We start from the raw sequence: 16581 nt of genomic DNA, 5'->3' as shown, positions 1-16581 counted from the left end.
AGCACTCAGGACCTCAGACTAGGGTGAAGGTTTCACCTTTCAACAATACAATGACCCTAAGCACCCAGCTAAGACAACACAGGAGTGGCATTGGGACACGTCTCTGAAAGTCCTTGAATGGCCCAGCCAGAGCCCGGAGTTGAACAAAATCTAACATCTCTGGAGAGACCTGAAAATAACTGTGCAGCGACACTCACCATCCAACCTGACAGAGCTTGAGAGGATCTGTAGAGAAGAATGGGAGAAACCCCCCAAATACAGGTGTGCCAAGCTTGTAGTGTCTAATTGTTGCCAAGGTCCTTCAACAAAGTACTTAGTAAAGGGTCTTAATACTTATGTAAATTTGATATTTCTGTTTTAAATTTTTACGTTTGCTAAAATTTATAAAAAACTGCTTTTTTCTTCATTATTATGGGTTATTGTGTGTAGATTGATGAGGGGAAAAAACAATTTAATCCATTTTAGAATAAGGCTGTATTGTAACAAAATGTGGAAAAAGTGAAGGGTCTGAATACTTTCCGAATGCACTCTTTGTTACTGAAAACAGACGTCTGACCCGGCCTATCCCCTTGTGTCCGTCTCCGAGATGGATGCCTACAATACTGGTCTCATTAAGTCTCTTCCGGCCATGGGCTTGACTGTGATTGGAAGGGGGATGAGCGAGGGAGGAGTGACGGACAGAGGAGGAGGGGGATGGAGATGGAGAGATGGTGGATCATGGCGTAACGTGGCTGTTGTTCACCGGTTGGGGTCACAGTGAGATGTATCACTATGACAGATGCTTCTCCTGGAAATGCATCACTGTGCATTGGTTGGCTGCTGAGCTCTCAGCATCGGTTGGAAGACTTCCTGCTTGGAATTCCAATGCTCCCTCCGCCGTCAACATACATTTTTCCGACCCTCTGCACCACGTGAAAAGAAAGAACACAAGAGGGTATTTCTGGCTCCTTGCCTGCTTGCGTTTCGACAAACTCAGCCATCTTGTAGACACACGTCTGTTCCTAGCTAACTAATTCAGAGTTCCACTAGAGCTGTATTTGCCTGATGAGTTTACTCTGGATTCCCAATTCTCTGAGTTGGAGACTATTTGCTCGATCTGCCTTTTTATTTATTCTTCTCTCCAAACAAAGGCGTCTGTTTGGGCGGGATCCAAATATAACACAGAGGACAGAGGGTTCAGCGGTTTTAATTGAGCAGTTACACAAATTAATACAGCAGCCGCAGAATCATTGTGGGTAGAATAATGCAGGTAGTGCTGCTCTGTTTGCATGCCTTAGTCATTGGCTTAGAAAAAAGCCACAGCTATAAACAAACAAACAAACAAACAAACCATTTGATTACATAATGGCTTATGCAACACCTCACAAATAGTCTCCCAATACCCGGAGCAAAACCATATCAGCATCTGTTCTAACTATTCAAGTGGCGTGCAGAGGGAACTTTTCTTTTCTTTCTTTCTCCTTCACAAAGTTCATTGAAGAACCAACTGTCCATTATCTTACACATTATATTATACTGTTCTTAGAAAGTCTTTGAAATAAGTTGGAAAAACTGCCTGGCCATGAATACATTGGTTCCTTATCACTGTTAGTAGTGATTAGTAGTGAAGAGGAGGTATTATTAAAACAAATATACAGCTCTATATTTCCACAGAAAATGTACATGCTGCATGTCTTCTAAAAATGCTAAGATCCTTTTGAGAATATACTCGCTGCCTGCACTGCAACATTGGGCACCAGATCAAACTCACCAGACCATGACAGTGGATCCCGTTGGAACTGCAATGGCCTCACTTTCTTTCTCTTATTTCATAAGAGAAAAATAAACTGATTATGGAGTCACTAAAGGGAGGTTCTTAGGTCAGGGACACAGGGATTTCCTTAGTAACCTTGGTACGGGACTGGTCTGGGATCAGATTTGTATACAGTAACACCATCGAGCACAGCTACAGTATGCCAGATAGTCACAGTTTCCTTGGGGTTACCTTGCAGCATGCAAAATGGTTGAGCAAAATGTTTGAGCAATTCTGTTCATTCAGTCTTGCAAAGTGGGTAAACCATAGAAAGCAAAGCAGTTCCTAGTCTCTAGTGTAATGTGGTGCTTTTTAGTGGTGTAAATTGTGTGCAATACCCCAGAGGGCTTCACTTGAAACACGTGTTTACTTCAAAGTAAAAATCCTAAATTGGCTTTTGAAGAAAACATTTCTGTCATTGGGCGGGGACAGGTTGGTTGCTTAACCAAGTGTCCTCATCAAATTCCGAAGTGCTGCCAATCTTCTTAGCAGCTTAGTGCTCCTCTGCTTCGCCCAGCATGAACATAGATTTAAATCAGGTTATCCACAAGGGGGGCTGCCCAAACAATAATAACGTGGAGATCTTAAATATGCTAATCACGCACAGCTGCTTGTGGAATAGTTGAGGATTAAGCTCTTTTCACCAGCTTAATGTAGCCTATCAGTGTCTGAGGAGTTATAATTAATGTACTATCTTACATAGGGATCATTTTGAGTTTAGCTATCGATTTCGGTTTACCTGAAACCTTGCTGGTGGAGTGAGTGAGCAGACACATTTAACCATGCAGCTGGCAAGCTCTTTGTTGCTGGACAGTTTTAACAATCAAAGTTCCACTTGACTTAACAGCTGGTCCAATGTCATCCAATGATGAATTAATCTGGATTTAATCATCTTTGCTCCCAGGAGACATCACCATGAGTAGTTTGATTTTCTCGTGGTCATTTGTGGCTCAGTTGGTAGAGCATGGTGCTTGCAATGCCAGGATTCCCAGGACCACCTATAGGTAAAATGTGTGCTTTGGAAAGAACGTCTGATAAACAACATATATTATATGTAATATTACTATGCCCAAATGTGAATTACGGAAGACAATGTAGGCTATACTTTTGGGGGTTGGTTCTGCTACTAAAGATAGACTCAGCAATATGACATCATCATACACAGCGGGATGACTTCCTGCTTATAAAAATGACAATCTGACAAGACTGCCACTGCTGTCTGTTTCCAATGTGGTCATGGCTCAAAGGAGAATGTGAATTGTGGAAGAACCACTGGTGGGATTCCTGACATATTTTGGGTTCTGTTGGTATTGATGTCTGAAGCCTATGCTAAATTCCTACAAGATTCATATAGGACTCTTTTGCAAGGGTTCCCCTCTGTGTATATCGGGCTGTGTTTACACAGGCAGCATAATTCTGATATTTTTTCAGTAATTGGTCTTTTGACCAATCAGATAAGCCTGAAAGAGAGCTGGTGAGAAAATATCTGATGTGATTGGTCAAAAGACCAATTAGTGGAAAAAGGATCAGAATTAGGATGCCTGTGTAAACGCAGCCATGATGTCAAATTGCTCCACCAACACATACAGTTTTCTTCTGAAGGCCATACTAGTTAATATGGATCAATATCTATATCTGACATCGACATATGATGATACTTGTCCACACATTTGATCTGGCTAGCTTTAAACTGAACACTTACTTAGCATCGCATGATTTACTATATAGCATTACAGTGTAGTTATCAATCAGTGTAAATAACACATAATGCAGTATGAGTGAACACCACCACAAGCTTCCACTTGGTGACCAGAACTCTCATTGACTTGGAAGGGGAAGGGATATGGTAATAGAGCACGTCTACATAAGAGCCGATCTCTCTCTCTCATACTAAATGGAGTCCTTTGAGTGTGTTCTTCCATAGTCAAGGTCATTGTTTACTGACAGTGCTTTTACACATCTAAAACACTTCCTCTGAAAAGTTGAAAGTGAATTCTGTAGACTTTGCCTGCTAATAACTTCTCGGCTTTTACAATGTGTCCCACAATCAAAGACATTGATTGATGTGGTTGTCCCGACTTCGAGGGCAGAGAGAAGCTGCAGTTTACTTTGTTGAGTAAAAACACTTAAGAAAGCAGGCAGGTTGCATCAAAAATCACACAATCGATGTACTGCCCACTTGAAGAAGTCCATTCCAGTTCATTGTTTACTTTGCAGTAATGCATTAAAGCGTGCGTCTATGAAAAAGTTTTTATGCATGTTCAATTGCTCTTCAGGTTTATCATCACAGTATTGCATTGCATTATTCAAGAGGACAGATCTGCTGATAACAATAAGCTGATTGTTTATTCTCTGTTGTTCTGCTGCGTTTCCAAAACAGTTTCAATATGCAAATCCAAACAGACTGTGACCTTATGAATCACACTCTTTGCATATTTTACAATTGTCCATGGAAAGAGACACACTGTTATATTTTGTTGGGGGAAATATGGTGGGGTCAACAAGGTATGCCAACCATGTATGGCAAGTAATCACTCCTCTGTTGCTATACATCTTCAGCTGCTAGGAACAACTTTACACCAACATTAAGTGTCTCAGGTGGATGCTCTTGTGAAAAGTGATTGGTTATTTTCTTCTCTGATTCATGTTACATTTTCTAATAGTAGACTGTGTTTCAAAGCAAATCCGATCACAGCTCCTCCCTTCCAATAGGCAGAAAATCAAACAGGAAGTACCCGTGCTAAGGTCTATTCAGCACTGGTCTGACCAATCAGAATCCATGCTTCAAGATTGTTTTGATCACGCGGACTAGAATGTGTTCCAGGTAGCCTCTGAGAATAACATTGATGTATGTACGGACACAGTGACTGAGTTCATCAGGAAATGTATAGGGGATATTGTTCCTACTGTGACTATTAAAACCTACCCAAACCAGAAACCGTGGATAGATGGCATCATTCGGGCTAAATTGAAAGCGCGATCCACCGCATTTAACCATGGCAAGGTGACTGGGAATATGGTTGAATACAAACAGTGTAGTTATTCCCTCCGTAAGGCAATCAAACAGGCAAAATGTCAGTACAGAGACAAAGTGAAGTCACAATTCAACGGCTCAGACAAGAGACGTATGTGACAGGGTCTACAGACAATCACGGACATCTTGCTTCCAGACAAACGTTGCCTGCTTTGAGGATAACACAGTGCCACCATTGCGGCCAGCTACCAAGGACAGTGGGCTCTCCTTCTCCATGGCCAACGTGAGTAAGACATTGAAACGTGTTAACCCTCGCAATGCTGCAGTCTATTTTACTGTATTTTAGTCAATGCCACTCCGACATTGCTCATCCTAATATTTATATGTTTCTTCATTCCATTATTTTACTTTTAGATACGTGTGTATTGTTGTGAATTGTTAGATATTACTGCATTGTTGGAGCTAGGAACACAAGTATTTCACTACACCCACAATAGCAACCAATAACATTTGATTTGGTTTGATGTCTTGAATAAATTGCTCACACAGTCTTACAGTTCATCTGTGTGGCTTAATTAAGATTTTCTTAAGAGACTACACATGAAGTGTATATTCGCTCATCGTCTCTGCGAGTTTGAGACAAAGCTTAGAGCACTTTCACTTGTTGTGTGTGTGAGTGTATGAACTTGTGGATGTGTGTGTTTGTCCGTACATGGGTGTAAGTGTGTGTGGTCTAGCTTGATCCCATTTGCAGCCACTCTCTCAATGACAGAGATTTCTATCCCACAGATCCCTGACCAGTGCGCTACTGATGCTCATTTAATTTCATTACACTTAGCCAACAACAAAGAAGTAGGCAAAGGAGATCCACACTAATCACATTAGAGCAGGGGGAGATTGGTCCGTGTGATCGAGTGATTTGGCCGCACACGGCTGGGCAGCCCTTCACCAATAACATTCAGGCCTGCTGTTGGTTGTTTATGAGATTGAGCTGTCATTCGGCCATCACTCACATTTAAGACCCCTATCTCTTCTGTCTCTATTACAGACCCTAACTGTCAAGGGGAGAGGGGCTGGTGCAGGTGTCAGTTGGTGTGACGTGGGTTAAGAATGCTGAGTCCACAACATGGGCCCTGACCGGGCTGAGAGAGAGGAAAAGCACCAATGGAAGTTGAAGCAATGTTGCAGTTGGCACTTTGGTCTGTACCCATACTTTATAGCCCCTGAACGGGCCATTCCCAACCTGACCCCCATACTGTAGTGGAAGCTGGTAGGCCTACCTATGCAGCAGCTAGTACTAGCAGCCTCCCAGTCCAGACAGAGTCCTCACTGCCCGGGCCGGCAATGACAGTAGCCTTGCTCCGCCTCTTCTTCCTCCCCTTGAGAATAGTGACAGTTCCTCTATTGAGAGTGCTGCCGTCCTTCTCCTCCTCCTCTTCTACCCAGAAAACCAAGCTGATGACTGCCAGATGCCCAACAGCGCTCATGACAGCCACCCTCTGTCTGTGAACACTGGTAAGCCTACGAGTGATGAGACGGATAGCCCTGACAACGTGGAGTCAGAGTTCCAATGTGTAATATAAATAGGCTACCAGCTAATACTCTATATACTGTAGCTATAGATAGGCTAGTAGTCTAGACTACATTGTCTGCATAATGCTGCTACTCTGTTATTATCTATGCATAGCCACTTTAATAACTCTGCCTACATGTATATAAATGCCTCAATTACCTTGACACCGGTGCCTCCCGCACATTGGCTCTGCACTGGTATCCCCTGTATATAGCCCCGCTATTGTTATGTGCTGCTGCTCTTTAATGATTTTTTCTACTTATCTCTTACTTTTTTGTGCGTATTTTCTTAAAACTGCATTGTTGGTTAAGGGCTTGTAAGTAAGCATTTCACTGTAAGGTTTAAACCTGTTGTATTCGGCGCATGTGACAAATACATTTGATTTGATTTGATTGGTATGCTGTTACGTCAAAATTTATTTTGCAATCTGCAATGTTTGAATTTCCCACTTTAATTACTGAATGTCACGGACGTAGAGAGGTGTAGTCGCAGGTTTAGAACTACTGAATTAATTTATGCACTATAGAACAAAGTGGAATGAAACCCAAACGCTGAGGTGTTCACAGTATATCTTCATAAACAAAAAGGCATAGGGTGAACCCAAAGTGCAAAATATAAAGAACTCAGGAAATAGTAGAAGAGATTCCTCTCAGGAAAACAAGTAACATCTATAATGACCGACAAAGACAAATGGCATAGGGAGCATAGAGTGAAAGAGTTGGGATTGGAACCAGGTGTGTGTGTAATGATGACGAGACAAGTCCGGTTTTGATGAGTGAAGGGCGTTTGCCAGCAGTAGGTTCGGCAGCAGCTAGAAGGCCGGCGACACCGAAAGTCTGAGCTGGACGGGAGGGGGAGCCAAAGCGAAAGCTGGTGTGACACTGAACAAGTAAATACATTATTGCCACCAGCCAGCATCTAAATAGCAGCATTGCGACACGATAGGCCTATAGCTTCATGAAACATAAACGTTAGGCTTGACATGAGAAATGACGACCAAATAAAAACAAACATGTATCCATTAAAGCAAAGCTATAGGCTACTACAAGCAATAGCACCACATACTCTGATAGTCTATCGATAGGCAGCTGCATAGACATCACAAATTCAGAACCATGGACAGTGATTGGTAGTTTCTACCTTGTGAGTGGCTGATGCACTAGATTTGTTTTTTTTCTTAGGGTTGGGGAGAGGATCAATGGAAACTGCGCTACGCTAGTGACTTTCACTCATTTTGTGTGTGTGAGTGCATGAACGTTGTATGCTTCTGTCTGTGTGTGTGTGTGTGTGTGTGTGTGTGTGTGTGTGTGTGTGTGTGTGTGTGTGTGTGTGTGTGTGTGTGTGTGTGAGTGTGTGTGTGTGTGTGTGTGTGTGTGTGAGTGTGAGTGAGTGAGTGAGTGAGTGAGTGAGTGCATGAACGTGTATGCACGTCTGTGTGTGTGCGTCTGCGAATGTGTTTGTACCGTGTGTGTGTGTTCTAGCTTCACACAGCTCCAGGGGACATAACTGATCCAATTTGCGGCCGCTATCTAAATGACAGAGACTTCCACGCCACAGATCCCCAACCAATGTAATACTGATGCTCATTTAAGATCAGGCACCACACCCTCATGGGGTAATATTTCTTCCCTTAATCATATCACAACATTTACCAGTTAATTGTACACACAAATATAATAGTTTTTAGTATTTCCTTTATTTAAATATTGTATTAAAATATACAAATGCAGTGATATCTCATTAAATATGTGCATATTTGCATATCTCGCAAATCGATTTTCTGGACACTGGATGAAGTTTGGTCTGTACCCGTACTTTATAGCCCCTGAATGGGTCATTCCCAACCTGGCCCCCCATACTGTAATGACCATCTAATCATAAAATGCAATGAAGGAACATTTCAGACCATAACACTGCTGGAGAGGAAATAATACCCAGATACATTGTGTTGTGTTCCTTCTCCAAGTGTCCAGAGAGATATTATAAGCAGTCTTAATCACTCCTATGACCTCATCACCTGTGAAGATAGACCTAATCTTATTTAGAACATAATAAAGAAAAACATCTTCGATAACGGTACAAATTATGGATTTGAGTGTATACATACACACAGTGTATACACATACAGTACACTTTACAGTAGAGGCATCACAAGATCATACATTAGAAAACTATTTTAGTCAATGCTCCAACTTGGTCCTTCTTCCAGGTATTTTTTTAACCTGGGAACATTCTGTACTGTGGCACGTACTGTATCTTCATTATCATGGGAATGTGAATGGCATTCCACTAGCATTACACACCATCTGCTCAGGCAGCTCTAACAGGTCCCCTACAGTATTTGGCATCTCTTTGTGCCTGTCACATCCGCAGCATTTCCCTAGAAAAGAGACCTTCGGTTCGCTTTGACAGTACCACTTTCAAACACGACTCAACGTCTTCTGTTGACAAAAATACGTTTGTTTAGTGTATGTAGCGGAACTTCAGAGGAGGGAACTGTCACAATGAGACTTTTCAGACATGCAGCAGGCTGGCATGTGAAGTCATCGTCACCGTTTTCCAACTTGCTACTTATATACGATGACACACTCGCACCATGGTAATGAGGGTAAAATATGTATCCAGGGAAAAGAATTAGTTCTTTAGTCATAACCATTATTGCATTTTCCAGTAAATCTCTGTAGAATAATTTGTCTTTGTTAAGTAATCTATTACTGTCTCAGATTGGACTACAAATGCACAACAAAGACGTGGATGACTCATAAGATCTTCAAAACTGGTGCTGTTTTCTGTGGAATGTGACATAGAGGTGTAATTTCACATCTTATTTATGTCATGTTTTTTTTTTTACTTATCGTGTACAGTATAATGCATGACCTTGGAAACATGCGTTTAGCTTCAATAAGTCACTTCTTGAAAATCTAACATTGGTTTGATACATAGTGCCAAGAAATAACAGTGATGTTATTCAAACCAAAAATGTATTCACACTTAAAGCATATAAACACCCATATTGTTTCAACAGCCTGCATATAGTGCATCCATATTTAAAACAAATTAGATGCCTCTTCGTTTTGCAAGATTAAGTAAGATTTACTGTTCTTGCGACTGTACTGTCAGAGTTGGTTACTGGGCTTAACTTTCCTTCAATATTGGAGGACGACTCTGTTTTTTCACAGTACGGTTCCTCTTCAGCACCGTGGACAGCTCTTGTGGAGGAAGCCAGTTTCAGCACCGTGGACAGCACTTATGGGGGAAGCTCCAGTAATGTACACAGCCTTAAAGCCCGGACGCCCACTCACTCACTCTCCTGCCGGGGGTGATTACAATTTCATCTCAGTACAAATAGTTCATTAGCAAAACCTGGTGATTTCGCCAGGGGTGGCCCGGGAAGCACATGAACAAAGACGCTCTGCTGCGCCAAAGCAGATGAATGGGGAGAAGGGCTGGAATGAAATGTCAAGCAAAATGTCATCAATGTAATCTGCTTGGAAAAATAATAAATCAGGTCTCTTTGCAGACCCAGCCACTGACCCACACAAGAATTACAGACACAACCTGGAGTTTATGAGAGATAGAGAGAGAGAGAGTGAGAGAGAGAGAGAGAGAGAGAGAGAGAGAGAGAGAGAGTGCAAGCAGATATAAAGAACGAGAGAAAGAAAGAGTGCAAGGAGATATAAAGAACGAGAGAAAGAAAGAGAGTGCAAGGAGATATAAAGAACTAGAGAAAGAAAGAGACAGAGAAGGTGAGAGACAGAAGTGATTGAGCGAGACAGCAGAACGAGAGAAGTAAAGAGAGTGTTCAAGGACTGCAGTGGGAGTAGCTGTCAAGCTACAAGGGGAGGGCTGCACCACTGTGGGATGCTACATAGGCGAGCGGCTCCGCACAACATCCCAGCATCCCACCGAGAAGCTCATCAAAAAGCCCTCAGCCACTTCCTAATCACTGCTTAATGATTTACACAGAACAACAGTGTCTCAAGGCTTGTCTCTGTTTTCCTTTCCCATTGTACCCGCAAATGTTTTTATGTTCCTCTCGACAAGAGAGAGAAACAAACAAACCCTACATTCTCTTTAAAATGACATAGTTCGCCGAGAGCAGTGAGGGAAAAAAGAGAGTGCTGCTGTTAGATTGGCTGCTGCTTGCTGCTGTTTTTGAAATGGCTAGAGACCTGTTCAGCTCCAGCAATTTTCCTGTTGGAGAGAAGACGTGATGATGCAGATTGAGGCATTAGATACTTGATTGGGCATTTAGAGATGCAAAACCACATCAGCGGCACATCAATACAGTCAGTATTATTAAGATGAATCCATTGGCCTACGTGCACCGGTAATTGCATGTAAGTATTCTACCCCCCCGAGTCAATACATGTTTGAATCACCTTTGGCAGCGATTACAGCCGTGAGACTTTCTGGGTCAGTCTTTAAGAGCTTTCCACACCTGGAAATACCAAATATGTCCCGTTTTGTGTTTTACACCTCCAGCAGAATAATGACATTGATGAGTGCATGATATTCAGTTTAACTGGCATATAGTATGTTCTATGGATGGTCTTAAAACTGCAGTCATTTCTGTCTGACAATATATGATCATGACTGGGCATTCTAACATATCTGTATCCATTCATCATCATCATCATCATCATTGTCAATATCGTCTCCCAGGTCTTCCTAACATTTTATGTTATTGAGGGAAAAAAGAAACTATAGAGGTTTGTCAGAATGACTTAAAATAGTATCAATATTTGAAGCTTCTTAGTTTTCCAGTGTTTGCTGCACAGAGAGAATAAAGTGTTGTATCTGTCACAGACTGGTCTTCCCTGGCTGCCTGACCCTGATGAGACCCCTGTGTCACCATCTGATCCTGCTCAGATGAGGCATGACAAAGAAATACCTTGTTGTACATTTATACATGATATTATCCAAGAATAGAATCAATTATTCAATAATTGAAATTACCATTATTCCCAGATCCCAGACGGTAGTCTACCCATCAACTCAAGATGGAACTTTGTATCCATTCACTGATTGTTATAATATGCTGCAAAATTAAACTGAGCTCCATAGACTGGTCTTCCCTGGCTGTCTGACACTGCAGGGACACCTGTCACCATCTGATCCTGCTAAGACATGATGAGCATAGTGTTGTGTACCGACTGTGCACCATGACAGTAAAGCCTGTAGAGCTGTTAATACCGTGCCAGTGTGAAAAGTAAGGAATTAGCTAGGGAAACTGACAGATCGACAATGTTACATTGCTATAGTAACTAAGAAAAACTCACATTGTGCAGGAAAAATGTCAGAATATCGGTCTTCACTCATTTGGACACTGGTTTCATTGTTTGATTCAGGTCTAGAGTGACAGAAACAAAAGTAATAGCTAATGTTAGTGAGCTATCTAGCTAGCTAACGTTAGCCAAATTCTAGCTAATGGTATAATGGTACAACCCTAATTGATACACCATCCAAAGCGTAACTTTTGATACACCATCCAAAGCGTAACAAAGTAGTAACTTCACCATGCTCAAAGGGATATTCAGTGTCTGCTTTTTTCCCCATTGTTACCCATCTACCAATAGGTAGATGTCTCTTTGCGAGACATTGAAAAAGTGCCCTGGTCTTTGTGGTTGAAATTCACTACTCGACTGTGGGACCTGACAGAAAATTGTATGTGTGGGGTGCAGATATGGGTTAATAAGTCAAAAATCATATTAACTACTAGTATTGCACACAGAGTGATTCCCTGAAATATATTATGTGACGGACTAAGCAAATCTTTACTACTGAACGTATTTAGGCTTGACATAAGAAAGGGGTTGAATACCTATTGACTCAAGACATTTCAGCCTAAAAAAAATATATTAATTTGTAAAACTTTCAAGAAATATATATTTTGACATTGTGAGGTATTGTGTGTAGATCAGTGGCACGGAATCTAAAATTCAAGCTGCTATACAACAAAATGTGGGAAAAGTCAATGGGTGTGAATACCTTTTGAAGACAATGTAGGCTGCTCTGTAAAGAACATACTGCAACAGTCAAAAGATACAGTATCTGCAAATAGCTGGAGATTAAACTAGGATGGCTGGAGATTAAAGTAGGATGGCTGGAGATTCAACTAGGATGGCTGGAGATTAAACTAGGATGGCTGGAGATTAAACTAGGATGGCTGGAGATTAAACTAGGATGGCTGGAGATTAAACTAGGATGGCTGGAGATTCAACTAGGATGGCTGGAGATTCAACTAGGATGGCTGGAGATTAAACTAGGATGGCTGGAGATTAAACTAGGATGGCTGGAGATTAAACTAGGATGGCTGGAGATTAAGCTAGGATGGCTGGAAATTATATTAGCTGTAAGAGTGTAGGTGGTGCTACTTAAAATGTAAATTATATAAAAACTCAAAGTCTTCAACTCTGTAGAGTATACCATAATTTGCATGTTATGCATAGCTTGTCTGGTGTTATGAAGAAGTCAAGACAGGAAGCCTTCGGGAAAGTACAATGTAAATGCTCATAGAATTTCCCTCCCACATATCCACTAAGATCTGGTTAGGGTTAGGGTTGGAGTGCTCATCTAGGATCAATGTTGCCTTTTAAATCATAATGAATAACATTACATGGACAAAATGGACCTGATCTTAGATCAGCACTCCTTCCCTGAGAGGATCTATGAATACAGGCCCTGTAAAGTAATATTACCCAAGTCATTTGTCAGCGCAGTAAACCATGCTCACGCCCCAGCATCAGTCATGGCTTCTTCATATTAACCCGATGACAGTATGAGAACCTTGCACCTCGTTAAACACTTTCAGGTCGCTCCTTTGGAATCCTGTTAACTTCAGAGAGTGTGAACTCTTATTTTCCTCTCCTGTTTTACAGTTTCTGTTATAAACCCTGCCATCAGTGCTGACGGAATTATTGGAGTTTGTTGAATTGTATATCAATATCAGGTCCTGAGTGAAGCTTAAGTCAAGCCAAGCTCAGATTCTATTACTGTAATTTGTCTGTCGATTAGTGGAGTAAACAAACTGGTGAGGTATAAGCAAAATATAGCACTTAGGAATAATCCAAATCACATCAGGCCTGGACAAGAATATACAATTATCACTTGTACGGAGGAATCAGAACATTATGAAATACGTGCCTCCCCTTGTGCATTACCAAAAAAATATATACTGTATATATTTCACAGCTTATCCATATATATATTTTTTTTGGAATCATCGACCTTTAACTTAATTATAGTGCATTTTTGTCAGCACCATTGCATTTGTCACATTTACACAGGCACCAGTGGATTGCACCATCCTGGGCCTAAGTGTAGGACAATTAAACTGGCATTTGCTGTCAGAGGAATGGCCTTATGAGAATTGAATTGAGGTTTGATGAGGTGGTCTATAAGAGGAGGAGGAGGAGGAGAAGGAGGAAGATGGTGTAGCATGTGGTGCTGGGCTGACTGCTGACTGCCCAGGTAACCTTTAGCAGATGAGATTGTTTCTCATTAGAGTAAGGAGAAGGCCAGGGTGGTAACCCCTCAATTCCTTCTCTCTCTCTCGCTGTCTCTCTTTCTCTCATTCCTCTCTCTCTCTCTCTCTCTCTCTCTCTCTCTCTCTCTCTCTCTCTCTCTATCCTCTCTCCCCCTCCTCTCTCTCTCCCCTCTCTATCTCTCTCTCACTCTCTCTTTCCCTCCCCCTTTCTCTCTCTTGTTTCTCTCTCTCTCTCTCTCTCCTCACTCTTTCTCTATGACTGATCTGTCTCCATCCCCATGCCCTCTACTTGTAGGAATTGAGAAAATCATCATGGAAATATAATGACGGATGGAGCTGCTGGGTATTTGGACATCTGTCTTCTCTCTCACAGCTCAGCCAGAGAGCCCAGGCTGTATGACAGGCCCATGGCCAGTGTGGAATAGCACGGGAGATGGAGAATTATCTCCAACACGTCTCCCTGCTACCCTCAGAGATCTGCCATTAGTAGGTTGTCAGTCTGGCAAACACCCCAGCAGCTTTCCAGGCAGGACAAGTCAGCTCCTCACTTCTAATAGGGGGGCATGGGATCATTTCTGCCTGGCTAAAGTTAGAACTATTTAGGTGATATGGGCCTGGGGTTTGGTGAGTGGCAAAACTACTGAGACGTAAAGATGATGAACTCAAAAGTGCAGAACAAATATTAGATTTTCAGCAACCAACTATAACAAATATGGCATAGGCAACTATAGATGTTGTTGTTTGAGTTTTGAGTGTAGAGTGTGCAATACTATTTGTTGTGTGTGTGTGTGTGTGTGTGTGTGTGTGTGTGTGTGTGTGTGTGTGTGTGTGTGTGTGTGTGGTTTAGTGCTTGAGTGCATGCATGTATGCATGTACTATGTTTGAAACCATAAGCAAATGTCAGTCGATATTCATGTACAGAGCTCCTACAACATTAAGGACACTGTCGTGGGTGGTCTATATGCCACGTTAGAGGTAAATGTAACGCTGATCAATGGATGCTCTGGTTGTTTTCAACGGTGAATAAACCCCTAATATCAAAGGGAAAATATGAGCTTCAACTCCAAAGACAATATTTCCATGACAACTTGTCTGTTGTGCACATTTTTGATAATTCCCAACAAGGTATGTCATCTTAATTCCTAGCAAGGTACAGTATGTCATCCTATCAACCCCATCAAAGTAATTATGTGGAGTCATCCACCTGTGAATGATATGAACCATGCACTTCTCAAAGCCGAACTAAAGGCCATTGTAAATGCCATTCGAAATGCATAGGCTCTGAAACACTGGAAAGCCAACTGCATTGCATAGGCCTTTTGACCATTTTCAGGACCATGGACAGTGACAAGTCAAAATAATCGCTTCTCTGGAACGTTTTCAGGACCATGGACAGACAAAATGCATAGCCCTCCATTCTGGAGCATTTTGAGGACACTGTACAGCACCTCCACAGCGTTTCTCTGCTTGCAGGGTGCAAACAAATCCCACAAGGTCACTGGTTATTCATTCAATGGGCACAGTGTACAGCTATTATTCCTCATTTGATAGATTGTGCGTGTGTGTGTGTGTGTGTTGTATGTGTGTGGGAGAGAGAGAGAGACCTGCGTAGATGGGTTTTATTCCTGACTGTTTTATTTGATCAGGTTTCCATTGAAGTAGACACACAATTATGTAAAAGCGCACAATGTAGTGTAGTGCTCGTCACACACACACAGTTGAACCTTTATAATTGTTGTTTATCAACACAGAAAGTCACGACATGGTCTCTCGTTCCTCCTCCATCCTTCGTTCCCCCCTCTCTCCCCCTTTTGCCTCATGTGTTCCAGTCCCACCCCTTACTGTCTGGCATTACCGTCCTCTACAATACAAAACGGTATTCTCAGTACCTCCCCCTGGTTTCGCTTGCTTTTGCACTGCACTCGCTCAGTCTGTGCATCTCTGACTACCTTCATTGACATCCACCCTACCACCTCTCCACCTGCGTACAGCTTTCACGGATCCGAGCTAGCCAGACCCTCGCTAGAACACATCGGGATATTTCTTCCGATCCGTTAAGCTCCCCCATTTCCCCTCAGGTCGATTTGGTCACTGTGTTTCTCCGTGTATCAATGTATACGACCTCGCCGAGCCGAAGGATTTCTCTCTCTTGAGCATGAGAAGGAACACCATCTCATCCGCAATCCAACATCTAAGATTGAGCTACCAGCATGCACACTGGATACATATGCTCCAGCAGAAGTTTTCGGCCAGAAAACTAAAGCACATTGGACCACAGATTCCGAACAAGTGGGTAAATCAGTTTTAGGTAAGCCTAGATAAGTTTCATGTTATTTTCTATAAATACTATACCCGTTATTACAGTAGCTGGAGGTTATGCTGTAGCCTCTGGACAGTTATGGCGATGTTGCATGATCAGCAGGATACTGTCCTTTTTGGACGAAGCATTTTTCTGCTTTATCATTGTCAGGTATTGCGTCTTATATGTAGCCTATGTGGGTTTTCATGTGTCCAAACTACGTCGGTGTTATTTATCTAAAGTAAAAGTTACTACATGTCCATTACTGTGGAGCTGAACAACGTTAGATACTAGAACCTATATGTTGCATTTTCTTTTAAACATATGAGTGACTGGAGACGGAGTGTTGGCAATGTATTGGGAGGAGGCTGCAGAGGAAGTCGAGAGAATGAAAGAGCGGATTGGAGAGGGGGAGAGACCACTAAGAATCAGTTTTCAGTCCACGCACACTTTC

At 42.0% G+C, this 16581-nt stretch overlaps 1 protein-coding gene across 1 annotated transcript in view; it reads left to right on the top strand.

Annotated features, from left to right (window-relative positions):
- Nucleotides 1-15611: 15611 nt before the first annotated feature.
- Nucleotides 15612-16581, top strand: part of LOC110523605 (BMP/retinoic acid-inducible neural-specific protein 1-like) — a 162488-nt gene continuing 161518 nt past the window's right edge. The window contains exon 1 of the mRNA XM_021602462.3: nucleotides 15612-16136. The gene's annotated coding sequence lies outside the window, so the exon portion shown is untranslated. The remainder of the gene's footprint in view (nucleotides 16137-16581) is intronic.

This window comes from Oncorhynchus mykiss, chromosome 5 (genome assembly GCF_057628025.1).
Source record: "Oncorhynchus mykiss isolate SJ-2025 chromosome 5, ASM5762802v1, whole genome shotgun sequence".
Taxonomy (NCBI): domain Eukaryota; kingdom Metazoa; phylum Chordata; class Actinopteri; order Salmoniformes; family Salmonidae; genus Oncorhynchus; species Oncorhynchus mykiss.
This window is presented reverse-complemented; position numbering and strand designations above follow the sequence as displayed.